Raw genomic sequence first — 14923 nt, forward strand, 5'->3', positions numbered from 1 at the left:
GTATAGATAGGGCCACAGAGCACCTGCCCTCCATTACTTTCAATGGGTCATTCCCTCCTGCTGCTATCCAAAAGCATAATACGACAATGTTAGAGAAGAAGGGAGCAAAAATTAGGCCCCACAAGTGTCTGGCTGAAAACTGATGTCACTTTAATATTTTTGTCCTCGCTTTTTTCTAATTTACAAATTAGCAGTTAATTTTCCAGCATACCTTAAACTTGGTTTGTACAGAAAATGAGATTGGAGAGAGGGGTAGAAAATACAATATCTTCTACTAAAGCAGAACTTGATGATATGCACCTGCCATTAATGTATTGTACACAGTGTCTCTAACTCATTATAATGATGATTTGGGTGAGAACAAGAGTCATATAGACAGAACCACTTCAACATGTGCCGCTTCATATGCATAAATTCCTGTGTACCAGATGGCAAAATATAATGACATCTTAAACAGCTAATTGCATAAACCTTGTAATGCAGATAATTGCTGAACCAAAGTACAAGTTAATAATTTCCCACTGTAATGCCTGGCTTGATAGTAATCCTCAAGGAAAGTTGTGACAATCCTCATACGCTAAAGTTCACCAAGCAGTAATTAAAACTAGCACTCAAATCATTTGCCTTTCAAACCTTCAATTATGACTCGGCAGACTCACTTTTCAGAAACGCCGACATGATAGTCAATGTTTTGTCATGTTTTCTTTTGACAAATAGTTTGAAGTCCTCTGGGCTGTTGTTCAAAAGAATGCAAAGGACTGGATGAAAGGACAGTGAAGGACTGAGCCTGAATAATACCTTGGACACAAAAAACCTAGCAAAAATATATGACTAATTCCAATAATTTTTCATTTGCTAAAAAGAAGGAGGGAAGAGGTGACCAATTTACAAAAGCCTTTTTCATAATGATTACTTGTGATTCTTCAAAATAAAATTTCATTTCCTCCTCAAATATTCTTCAAATTAATCTCATTTCCTATTAATGTCATTTATATCCTGCTTTTTATCTTTATCTTTGATAGTGCCAAGTTCAATTAAAATTATCTTTGGAAAACTGTTATTGTCTGAAACTTCAAAGCAAATTTTCTAGATATGGCATGGATACATTTAGAGTTTTTAAAATTCTTGCAAACCAGCACAAAATGATAGCAGTGGTGGCAAGAAAGCTAAGCAATTCACTTAGTACATTAATAAAATTGCACAGCCTGATTTTTAGAATTGTTTCCCAAGGCTCCTGCCTCCCTCTAACCAGTATCAAATTAAGGCTTACATTGGTGTCTTTAACCACAACTCAATTGCTTGCCACCATAGGAAAAAAAACAAAAAACAAATACCCTAGAGTATTTTTATGGATCTTCATGATTTTTTTAAAGCATAAGATGCTAACAAAATCACAATGAAATCACAGAGTGCTTATGAAGAAACAAAGATTGCCTACAAATTGGATGGATTGTTTAGAGGAAGGGGGAACTCTCTTTTAGCAGTAATGACGATCCTTAAGGATCTGAGCCATTGACCCATGTTTTTGTGCCATGGCCATGTTGACAAGTGCCAGGCCTATGATTAATTGAAGGAAGATTCCCTTTGTTCAGCTGGACAGCTGCTGCTAGTCTGTAGAGATAACAGTGAGCTAGATGAAAAGGGTCTGAAACAACTTCCTCTTTCCATATCATGGTTCAACTTCTTATTTTTCACCATGTCTTCTTTTCTGAGGAAGTTATGAATCAGCATTGTATTGAGCAGTTTCACAATGGATATGTAGCGAAAAATAAGGATATATGGTTGTCTGTCATAGAAGCAGACCCCCCCTTTCTCTTCCAATTACAAAATTAAGCCCAATTGACTATAATGTGTTAAAAAGGCTGATCCTAGAATATATTCACATTTTCTCTATATCAGGACCTGAAGTGTCTTCTTTTTGTCCCCCTAGCAAAATTCTGCTTATTATGTTGGATGCTGAAACATTATTTCTGGTCATATATTTAGTCATTTATTTAATTGGTTAAGGGTAAGAGATCCATAAAACGAATCTAATGGCATCAGAAATTGTTTTTCCTCATAATATGTTTTTGGTCAATTTGGGATGGTTGGTGGTCCAGAACTTTTGAAGGGTTGATGGCCATACTGGCCCTCTCAAAAAGCCACATGCAGCCCATGGGTTGCATAATTTCCATGTACATATAGGCATACAGTAGTTTAGTAATAGATCACCTGCTTTGCATGCAGAATGTCCTATGTTCACTCCAGGCCTTTCCTGGTAAGGCTGAGAAAGAAATATACAGTATAATCCCCAAATTCACATAGAATACATTTCTGCTATTACTATGAAACACATATAATAGCAAACTGTATTGAAATTGACAACTTCTGACAGAAGCATACCACAGTATTGCATTAGGAAATGACAAGAGGGATAATCCCTCTAGCATTTCTCGGTCCTTCAGAGTGATTATATGGTGAATATACCATAGAAGCATGCTGGAAGGCATGGAAAATGCCCAGAGAGAAGATTTTTTAAAGGATGTGGATAAGTGTAACCTCAGGTACTGGTTTTGTGGAAAAGGGGACCACACTGTCCCTAAAAAACTGAAGAGGTGCTCTCAGTCAGTTCCAACCATCTTGATGGCCAATGATCTGACACATTATATGGCAATTTCTTGAGTATGGATATCTATGTCAATATACTTATTTAAGAAATGAATTAATGCTCCTCTCTTGAGATCCGAGGGACCACCAACATGATTTTGCTTAATTCTATGTTCCATAACCTCGTCACACCCAGTCGAACAGTTTAAAACAACACAAAAAGGATGGGCTTTTGTTATTGCACGGTAGACTTGCAACCAGCATGAATGGCCATTTTGTTTTTTCATGAAACATTTGGGGCTGACACCTAAGATGAATTTGTACATGGTGAAACCCTCTCCTTTTTGGGGGCTGGGGGGAGAGAACGCACAGATGCTACGTTTGTTGGGAAGATGGCATATTGCCAATGATAGCAAAAGCCCCTTGGGGAATCACTTCATTACTGCTGGGGAAACAGCAAGTGAAATGTAGCTATCTGGAGTAGTGAAAGCTGAAAATAACCACGAAGTATGGGGGTACATTAGCAATAATGGGGGGAAAGGTCTCACTGTTGTCGTTGCCTTAACACTAGCTGTATTGAGAGGGCATATAGTATACATAAAACCAACACTGTAGAACCACAGGTGTGAGAACTGAATGAAACCCTGCAGGGAGCAAGCACCTTGCTGGTTTGAATCAATAACACCAACTGCATTCATGAAAACTTTATGTGTCTTTGTGGAATCAAGCTTCTAATTAGTTCCTGAGAGAACCTTATATATCACCCACCTCTGACCCCATACACGGTCAAAGCTGTGCATGCTCTGTGCTAAAACGACAGTAATTTACAAATCAATCCGATTTTTGCATCCTGATAACCTGGGATTCAAATTTATAAGTGAAGCAAATCAGTCAAATATGCATATTTACATTTACCTACTTTACATGTTTTATTGTTTTTCTGGTTGTTAAAAGGAATGACTAGGCACCATGCAGAGCAGGAAGGTTGTGCCTGCCAATGTAAGTTTACCCGACCTTTGAGATTTCATCTGTCTTTATTTGCGCTATTTTTTCTCAACTCTTGATCCACTAGATGCTTTTAGACTTTGGCTGTGGGAAGTCCCAGCCAACATGCTGTATGGCCACGGAATCTACGAGTTGAGTCAGAAACATCTGGAGAACTATGTATTCAAGTTGAGTTTTATTTTATTTTATTTATTAAATAAAATAAATGATGCTCCCCTGTATCATAGTCTATCAGTGTGGCTTACCATAAAACTAGCGGAAACAATTTAAAAATTAAATCAGTAAAGTTATTTGTGACATAAGGACTAGCAATTTAATTTTTTTAAATTGAGATTCTTAGAATGTTAGCTGTGTCCAAACTTGAGTTATCAATTTGCACAGTATGCTGAAAGAACTGAAGATCACACAGTAAGAATTGGCCTGACAATCAGCTTACCTTTGTATTTTAAATTACTTTCAGTGCACCTGTTAAACTAAAATGGTTAATGTTGCTTCTTTCTCATGTTCACCAATCTCTGCCCTCTCTTTTAGGTTACCATAGTTTGTGATTTCTTCTGAAGTCCACATTCTATGCCTGACATCAATTCTGACTGGGTGTAAAGTTAGGTAATGTTTGAGGGCTCTTCTGATGGCTGTTCTAGATCATTGCCTACATCTGTGCCTTCTGCCATGGCCAGCTTTTAGGCTGGTCCATTATGCTGCAGGTTAAATGGAATTGTGTGAGTAATGGGATACTGGATATCTTTTGATGCATGTATAAAAGTAAATCCTCCAGCACTGAATTTGTGCTGATATAACACCTCTGGTTCAGGAGCCGTGGTGGTGCAATGGGTCAAACATTATTTATTTATTTATTTATTTATTTATTTATTTATTTATTTATTTCTATCATTTCTATCTTGCCCTTCTCACCCGAAGGGACTCAGGGTGGCTTAAAAACTGGCAGAATTCGATGCCAATACACAACAATACAAACGAATAAAAACATAAGCAATTAAAATACAGATTTAAAACAATACAAAATACTTGAGCCATTCATCCACAAAAACCTTGTACATAAACCATAGTCCAGACCGAGTTGAAGCCAACAAAACTTATTCTTTGGATGCTTGCTCACATAGCCAGGTCTTCACTTCCTTTCTAAAAATCAAAAGAGATGGAGCCTGTTGGATGTCACTAGGGAGGGAGTTCCACAGCCGAGGAGCCACCACTGAGAAAGCCCTGTCTCTCGTCCCCGCCAGCCGCACCTGTGAGGCTGGCGGGATAGAGAGCAGGGCCTCCCCTGAAGATCTTAAATTACATGGTAGGTCATAGCAGGAGACACGTTTGGACAAGTAAGCTGGGCTGGAACCGTTTAGAGCTTTATATGCTAAAGCCAGCACTTTGAATTGTGCTCGGTAGCAAATCGGCAGCCAGTGGAGCTGACGTAACAGAGGAGTAGTGCGCTCCCTGTACGCTGCTCCGGTTAACAGTCTGGCTGCCTCCCGTTGGACTAATTGAAGCTTCTGAACAGTCTTCAAAGACAGACCCACATAGAGTGTGTTGCAGTAGTCTAATTGGGATGTAACAAGAGCATGGACCACCGTGACCAAGTCCGGGTTCTCAAGGTACGGGCACAGCTGGCGCACAAGTTTTAGCTGTGCGAAGGCTCCCCTAGCCACCAGTGAGACCTGGGGCTCCAGGCTCAACAATGAGTCTAGGATCACCCCCAGACTGCGCACCTGCGCCTTCAGGGGGAGTGTGACCCTGTCCAACACAGGCTGTAACCCTATTCCCTGTTCGGCCTTTTGACTGACTTGTCTGGATTCAGTTTCAATTTGTTGGCCCTCATCCAGTCCGACACAGCTGCCAAGCACCGGTTCAGGACCTGAACAGCCTCCTTAGTGACAGGTGGGAAGGAGTAACAGAGCTGGACATCATCTGCATAGAGATAACACTGCACTCCAAAACTCCTGATGATCTCTCCTAGTGGCTTCATTTAAATGTTAAACAATATGGGGGACAATACAGAGCCCTGCGGTACCCCACAAGTCAACGGTTGTGGGGCCGAGCAGGCGTCCCCCAGTGACACCATCTGGGACCGACCCTCCAGGAATGAGTGGAGCCACTGCAAAACAGTACCTCCAAGCCCCATCCCTGCAAGGCATCCCAGAAGGATACCATGGTCAACGGTATTGAAGGCCGCTATGAGGTCCAGCAGAACCAGCAGGGACACACTCCCCCGTCCAGGTCCCGGCGAAGATCATCGACTAAGGCGACCAAGGCTGTCTCGGTACCATGCCCCGGCCTAAAGCCAGACTGTGCCAGATCTAGAAAATCAGTGTCCTCCATTTATGCTGGCTGAACTGCTGACCTGAAGATCTGAAGGTCGGCAGTTTGAATCCGTGAGATGGGGTGAGCTCCCATCTGTCAGCCCTAGCTTCCTATGCGAGGACACGAGACAAACCTCCCACAGGATGGTAACATATCCAGGCGTCCCCCGGGCAACGTCTCTGTAGATGGTCGATTCTCTCACACCAGAAGCGACTTGTGGTATATTCTCAATTAGCTTTTGACACAATAAAAAAACACCCAAAACCCCTGGTTCAAGATTGCTGTAAACTCACAGAGTTGGAACTATCCTCAAGAATAATTTAGTCTAGTATTTCCCAAGCTCTGGTCTTCCAGATGCTTTGAACTTCAGCTCCTATAATCCAGAATTGTTGGCAAAGACAACTGAGATTTCTTAGAGCTGATGATCAAAGGAGGGTCAGGGTTTGGGAATCTCTGATCTAGTCAAACCCCCTGCCAGTGCAGAACGTCCACCACAAAACCATTTCTGAGAGTTGACTATCCTCTGTTTAAAAACTTTTAAGGAAGACAGGCTCACCATTGACCGCCACTGTCAAATAGCTCTTTATGTTAAGGAGTTTTTCTTAATGTGTAGTCAGAATGTCATGTCTTCCAATTTGCATCTGTTGGTTCAGGTTCTAACCATGGGAGCAGCCGAAAACAAATTTTTCCCAAAACCAAAGTCAGATAATACTATTTCAACTGGATTTGAAATTCTGGTTTGAAATCTATCTATGATTTGCAGTAAATATTGTTTGACCAATATATATATATTTGTATATAGTTGTATGTTCATTTTAAATTGCAAGCTGCTTTGAGATCTAATTTGGGGAAAAAACAGGATACAAATTGTAGGCGTAACAATAGGAAGGACTTGAAGAAATCCTATTTGAAGAATAGGAATAAATAAATGGGAAAACATTAAGGAGAGAGGGAGAAGTATGGATCTGGTAGCCAAACCATAATTTATCCATCTAATCTGAATCATAATATCCTATAAATTCCAGCCATTTGAACTCTGTACATTTGTGATGTTGCTGTTTGTATTAGTAGTTCCAGTCAGTTTAAGAAGATGGTTTAAATTAAGTCGAGTCGAGTCCAACTCTGGGGGGTAGTGCTCATCTCCATTTCTAAGCTGAAGAGCCAGCATTGTCCATAGACACCTCCTAGGTCATGTGGCCAGCATACCTGCATGGAGTGCTGTTACCTTCCTGCCGAAGCGGTACCTAGTGATCTACCCACATTTGCATGTTTTCGAACTGCTAGGTTGGCAGAAGCTGGGGCTAACAATGGGAGTTCACCCCGTCCTGCATCCGGAAGGTTGGCGGATTCGAACCGCCAACCTTCCGGTTCTGCGACTTAGCGGTTTAACCCACTGTGCTATCATGGCCCCTTAAGAAGATGGTTTCCTTGCAATCAAATTCTCCAAACACGTTTTTCCTGGATCTATGGTAAATGTTAAAAAATCAAGGGTTTGTATAGCAGGAGTTAAAAATACATAGATTACTTCAGATTTCCACCATAAAGTACTGACTCAGCATCTTTGGTACAGCAATGCATTTTTAATAATCTTAAAATGGGAAAAAGAAAAGCTGGGAATGTGGTCAATGTCTGATCAAAAATTTAGAATAATGCACTACATTTTCTCTCACTTGGAGACCTGACCAGCTCAGTGGTTGACACAATGCAATCAGCATAACATGTAAATCTTCTGTGTACTAGCAAATAGAAATGAAAGAGTGGGGAAAGTGAATGAAGCAAAAGATTGAGGTAAGACAAAGAGACACCCTATGCATTGTGTTGTGCCAGACAGTGGTCTGGTTTATCTCGTTTAGATTTGAATGTAAATATTTTAAATTGCTGTTGTCTTTTCCATGCTACAAATCATCTTCTTTCACTTCATAATGTGCACTGGGAGATGGGGGAAAAGGGAAATGTGACGTCCCCTTTACAGGCTGACACCCACAGTTCCTACCCTTGGTTCCTGTGTTATTTGGATTCAGGATGACCACTTATACGTGAACCTATTGATGCATTTGGTTTGTGGGCTTATTCGGGTGAGTATGATCTGACTCTTTATCAGGCTTGATGGAGGAAGCCAGAGACAGTTTTGAACCAAGGAAACAAGTTGAAAGCTATTAAGTCAGAAAATAACAAATCAATCCCTTGAGCTGTCTATTCATTCACAACTCCCCCAAACCAGAGTCAATTATCTTCTCTAACTGACTATTTTGTCCCTGTTACAGGCCTTCTGGTCTCTCTGAAATCAGAGCACCATGTCTGTGAAATCTAATGCTGTTTCTCAAAACCAGAACCTTATGATTAGCTGGCTTCATCCAGACTTGACTAGCTCTTCATTCACAGGAAGCTTCTGCTGCTGAATTTTAGCCTGTAATAAGGCTATTACTGAGCTACAAGACCAGCTAGAACCAAAGGACATGTCTCCTTCACCATTTCACTGCCCCCTACTCTCTTTATTTTCTCATTTTGTGGCTTAGTTTTTACCTCCATCCTATTTTCATATAGATCAGGCATGAGCAAACTCCGGCCCTCCCGGTGTTTTGGACTTCAACTCCCACAATTCCTAACAGCTGGTAGGCTGACTCATCAGTCATCAGTCCCAGCCAGCATTCCTAATAGTCAGACATGATGGGAGTTGTAATCCAACTCCCATCACAGTGTCTCTGTGCCTCACCTCCCATATGTTGAAAAAAGAGAGCGGATCAAATAATTGTTGGTTGCAGCTGGTCTGATCCCCACACATTAGAGTTTCCTTATTCATTTCAATGTAAACTGCAAATCTTTCATTCAAACCAATGAGATGTGCAGGTACTTTCCCCTTTGAATTAAAACAGGTACCATTTCATGCAAGTTATGTAAACAAAATAAGAGACTGTGTAGGTCAAAAGAAGCTTAATCATATAGAGGTGAGCATTGGCTCACAGCCACAGTATGTTTTGTGAATTTTATTGCCAGAGCCATGGTAACATAAGCTTGTGACACTTATGGGCATAGCTGTGTCCAGTTATATGCACTTAAATCCTTTTGAAGGCCATGCAACTTTACAGCATGCCAAATTCACACATGGCTGCTATCCTCACCTAAATTTCTTTGAAAGATTGGTTGCATTTAAGGAAAGGTGCTAAAATGATTCTGGCTGAGTTTTATCAGGCCTTGGAAACTCTTAAAAATGAAGGGTTGCCAAAGCGTGGCTGCAAATGGTGGATATAACCAGGTACCTATTCACACAACAAGCCAGGTGGTGAAAAGTAACATGATATGGATTGCATTAGCAGCCCCGCCAGCAATGAAATGTGTAAAATCTGATTGGAGTATGCATCGACAACACTTTGATTAACCAAAGGAAATTTTGAGATTATTTGTACGTCCCAGACTATGATATGATCTCCATTTAGCTAACGTTTGAAAATCTTGTTCAGTACTTCCTTTATTTGCTGAGGATGATTACTCATTCCTATGGAAAGAGAATGAATTGAATAGCAAATTCCGATATTACTTTTTTTCACTTCACACCTGATCACTAAAAGCAGGAAAGTCTGTTTCACCCCAACATTCCTTAACACTTGTATTAATCCCGACCATTGAAACAGCCTCTCTATAGGCATAGACTAGTTTATGCAACTCCCTGAGGGACTATTCACTTCCCCATATGTGCAAGTCATTCCCATTAATGCCTGTCAATAGGAGTTAACACATGAATACTGACAAGAAAAGAGGCCCCTTACTGTGCTTTTGACGAAATGGTTATAATATGGATCCAGATCACTTATTCTCAGAATTCACAGAATTAAGAGAGGCTATCTGATGCCTTAATATAATAGCTGTAGATGGCTTAAGCAACAATAAAATGAAAAGAATGAAGATGTATGCATACTTTTAGCAATAGATAGATTTAGATAAAAAAAATACTTTGCAGGCAATAAGATAATAGGCACATAACAGCCTTAGAAATTGAACTTTGTGGGAAAAAATGTATTATTTGTGCAGTTTGGGAAAGCTACTTCTTTAGTTCACAGCTCTATCTTCCAGAAAGCAGTGTCATTAGCCATGCTGACTGAAATATGTGTATTTTTTCTCCACAATCAATGATGTAGCCATAATTGTTCTTAAGACTGAATTAATTGCTCTTCATTTTACTCCACCAAACCAAGGCTGCCCCATCCCCATTTGTTGATACCAACAAATACAAAAGAGAACACGTTGAAGTTTTGAACATGATATAGTCATGTGGGTATCTGGTTTCCCAAAGGCTCATATGAGCTTGTCAGATTTTTAGCAGTGTCCATGTACAAATAAGATGGGGATGGCATGGTTAAGTCCAAGGTGCTCCAGAGTGTCCATGCTGCTGCTGCTGCTCAGTTGTTTAGTCGTCTCTGACTCTTCGTGACCTCATGGACCAGTCCAAGCCAGAGCTCCCTGTCAGCCATCACTGCCCCCAGTTCCTTCAAGGTCAAGCCAGTCACTTCAAGGATACCATCCATCCATCTTGCCCTTGGTCGGCCTCTCTTCCTTTTTCCTTTCATTTTCTACAGCATCGTGATCTTTTTCAAGCTTTCCTGTCTCCTCATGATGTGGCCAAAATACTTTAGCTTTGCCTCTAATATCCTTCCCTCCAGTGAGCAGCCGGGCATTATTTCCTGGAGGATGGACTGGTTGGATCTTCTTGCGGTCCAAGGCACTCTCAGGATTTTCCTCCAGCACCAGAGTTCAAAAGCGTCTATCTTCCTTCGCTCAGCCTTCCTTATGGTCCAGCTCTCACATCCATAGGTTACTATGGGGAATACCATTGCTTTGACTATTTGATTGTCCATAGGCAACAAGAAAGTATAAGATCTTTAGCCTTCTCTACCAAAGAGAGTTGGTGCCTCATCAAACGATAACTCACAGATTCCAGAGCACTGAGCTAAACTTGTGTCAAATTGTATTAAATCTACAGCGTAGACCAGGCACAGGCCCCCCAGGTGTTTTGGACATCAACTCCCACAATTTCTGACAGCCGACAGTGGGAGTTGAAGTCCAAAACACCTGGAGGACCGAAGTTTGTCCGTGCCTGATGCAGACACATCAAAATGCCCAGCCAATAAGCATTCTAGCTTTTTATTTCTTTATTTAAACATATTTGCCTACTGCTTGTTACATAGCCAAAGAGTGTGCTACAACAAAAATTATGTAATTAGAACAAAACAGAGTTAATTATACCATCAGAATCGTTTTCCTAGTTTCACTGTTACCTGTTGAGTGCTGAAGCTATGGCATAATGAATTACTATGTGATTAATGCTAATTTAAAAAAAACCTCATATAATACCAAACATAAATATCTGGGAATTTCTGTCAAATATTCTGACCTGCCCTCCTCCAACAACATTTGCTTTTCCACAGATTAATTTCAGAATCTAGTTAGTAAAGTACCTGTGGTAAGAACTTTGATCAAATAATTACAAAGAAATGCTAAAGCCTGCTATTAGTTCCCCTAGTGATGCCTAAGAAAGGACTACAAAAACCCCAATAAGCACAAAAATATGGGGTTTTGTTTTAGAATGTATTAAGAATTTAATTGCTAACATACTTTGAACAGTTGTAATGTTTTGTCGTATCATGTGATTTTACGCACACAGCACCAGTTTGCAAATGCAGCCATGCAAATCTGTCTGTCAGTAGGGTTCACTAAAATGACTGTCAGTGTTCTGTGGCCTTGAAAATCACATACCCATTATGGTCTAATTTGTTTTAATCAAAGATGCTTAAATACTTCATTACTTATAGATACAGTTCTTCCTGCCTTCTCTGCCCCAGAACCGACTAATTGTGCAATGCTAATACTAATTTTATCATTCTGATTTGATTACATAGTGGGAGGGCTTGAATCTCGACATTTCCATACATTGATTTCTTGAAAAAACTAGTAACCTTTTTAAAATTAAAGCGATGACCATAGCAATAGGTAGAGTCTGAGGTGTTGCAAGAATGTGTTGGTTATTTATAGTACTTTATTATTATTGTATTTTATTCCCAAGAAAAAGAATAATAGATTCATAGAACTGGAAGAGACCACAAGGACCATCTAGTCCAGTTTTCAACCTGTGAGTCACCAGGTGTTTTGGCCTACAACACCCAGAAATCCCAGCCAGTTTACCAGCTGTTAGGATTTCTGGGAGCGGAAGGCCAAAACATCTGGGCACCCACAGGTTGAGAACCACCGATTTAATCCAACTCCTTGTGCCATTCAGGAATACACAGCTAAAGCACTCCCAAAAGATGCCTATTCAACCTCTGCTTAAAGACCTTCAAAGAAACAGAGCCCAGGGATATGAAGAAGAGAGAAATGCATGCAGGGTTTTCTGCTTCTTGTACCAAAGCAATATTGCCTGGATATGGGTATTATGCATTAGGTGAGGGTGCTCAAGAGAGAACATTATTAACATTATCTCTTAACTCTCCAAGTGTAGTGTAATGTCTTGGGTCAGTTCTGCTTAAGGCAATGGATCTGGAGCCTCTCTCTTCTACACTGCCATATATTTATTTATTTATTTATTTACAGTATTTATATTCCACCCTTCTCACCCCGAAGGGGACTCAGGGTGGATTACAATGAACACATATACGGCAAACATTCAATGCCAACAGACAAACAACATACAGTATAGACAGACACAGAGGCATTTAAACATTTTTCCAGCTTCACAATTCCAGCCACAGGGGGAGCTGTTGCTTCACCATCCACTAGTGGCTGTACTTCCTCATTCCTTTCCTCGTGTTTTGCTGGCAGTTTTATGGTGTTGTAAATTAGTTAAATTAGCCTCCCACATAAAGCGTACCTAAATTTCCCTACTTGACAGATGCAACTGTCTTTCGGGGCTGCATAGGTCAACAGCAAGCCGGGCTATTTAATGGTCGGGGGCTTAACCCGACCCGGGCTTCGAACTCATGACCCATCGGTCAGTAGTGATTTATTCCAGCTGGTTACTAGCCAGCTGCGCCACAGCCCAGCCCCCCACAGCCCGGCCCAGATTTGATAATCCATATTATCAAATCAGATAATCCATATTATCTGCTTTGAACTGGATAATATCAGTCTACAATGCCATATAATCCAGTTCAAAGCAGATAATTTGGATTTTATATGGGCCTGGGTTGTTTTTGTCTTTGTGATGGAAAATATCATTGCAATGCAGAGAATGATAATATGCTGAAGTGGCCAGAAAATTCTACATTTCACATCTGCTTTCAAAGTGAGGAGCACACCTTTACAGCATATGCTTTATAATGGGGAAACTTGGTAATAATGGAGAAACACAATTCTTAGTTTGCATCAGCACTGCAACATTAATGCAGTTTGATACCACGTTAAATGCAATGGAACCATGGTAGTTGTAGTTTGGTGATACTCAGTGCTATTTGGCAGAGAAAGCAAAAGATCTTGTAAAACTAGAAATCCAAGGATTCCATAGTCTTGAGACATTGCAATTAAAGTGGTGTCACACTACATTAATTCTATAGTCTAGATGCACCCTTAGTCCTAAATACTAGGAGATTAAATTTGTTCATTCAATGGGAACTTGGTCAATCAACACCTACACAAGTTCAGTTCATTTAATGTGGGTACTCTATTTGGAGAAATGAATAGATTTAGATGAACAAGAATCTGAGGATTTCTTAGTGTGACCACAAATATTAACTGTTATGTTAAAAGAAATATTATTAAAACATGCCCATGGAAATATTATTAAAATATTACAAGAATATTATGAAAAAGAGGAACTTCGTATTCTGTTCTGAATCTGCTGCATTTTCCCATCTGAAATGTTATTTCTGGATAGCCAATTCAGCAGATACCATTGCCTCATGTACCTTCAAAAATCTTCTTAAAATAGTTCTTAATTGGGACTATATGTTTCCAAAGATTGCTCCATTACAGAGTCAAAGTAATAGTCAACATTACCTCATCTTTCTTTACAGCCCATAGCTCATTCTAATCTGGGAACATCTAGATCTTAACTACAGTGTGTGTAGCAGGATGACATAAACTTTTGGATGTCCACAAGCCTTTACTTTATTGGGGCAATCTAGCTAATGCTCAGTTTTGTCTACAAATGTCTCTGTGGATTTTGAGCAGTTCAGAGAAAAGAGCAAGCAAAATCACAGATTGTTCCCTCTGAAATCATCATGCTTGTATATTATGACAAGGGAAGGGAGGGAGCTGCAGGTTCATCAGTGGTAGCTTTATTTTTGTCATTAGGCATTCTCAATTGAGGAAGTTTTCACCACTTATTTCAGATTCATGAGGTACCAAGAGAAGTATCTCTTTAGTTGATAAAATATTTAAGTATCAATGAAACACAAGACTTTTTCTTCTGATAGGCGTGTAGAACAAATAATAAGAACAATCTCCCAGATAATGCAATTAAAAGCAGTTTTGGATACCTGTAAGTAATTACACTATTGCATTCCCCATTGAGTTTAATTCAGGCCAAGTGGCAACTACTGTGTGTCCAAAAAGATAATGAATTAAAGCAGTGTTTTGGCATATTCCCTTACTGAAACGTTAGCAGCTTTTTCAAGTGATGTGAAAAACAGGCTTCAATAAAATGAGCAAGAAAATATATGCTGTTGGATTCAATCAATAGCTGTCCTTGACCAATGTCCAAATTTTAAAAACAGTACCAAATGAATTATGAGGACTTCTACTCTGATTTTAAGTGTATTAATTTTGTGACGTATGTGCAGGAAGCAGTGTGCTATTTAAAATTCAGAATTTCTAAAGCAGTAGAATAAATTGCAAAGAAGTTCGGTGTTCCATTTCCAAAAGTAAGAAGGCTAGACGAATCAGCACTTGGATGAAAGATAGTCCTGTCACCAATTTTTTTCATGTCAGGAGCAACTTGAGAAACTGCAAATCGCTTCTGGTGTGAGAGAATTTTCTGTCTGCAAGGATGTTGCCCAGGGAATGCCGGGATGTTTTGATGTTTTTACCATCCTTG

The 14923-nt window shown here is 40.0% G+C and overlaps 1 protein-coding gene across 5 annotated transcripts in view; it reads right to left on the reverse strand.

Annotated features, from left to right (window-relative positions):
* Window positions 1-14923, reverse strand: part of nfia (nuclear factor I A) — a 576988-nt gene that overhangs the window by 457503 nt on the left and 104562 nt on the right. The window lies entirely within an intron of this gene.

This window comes from Anolis carolinensis, chromosome 4, assembly GCF_035594765.1.
Source record: "Anolis carolinensis isolate JA03-04 chromosome 4, rAnoCar3.1.pri, whole genome shotgun sequence".
Classification (NCBI taxonomy): Eukaryota; Metazoa; Chordata; class Lepidosauria; order Squamata; family Dactyloidae; genus Anolis; species Anolis carolinensis.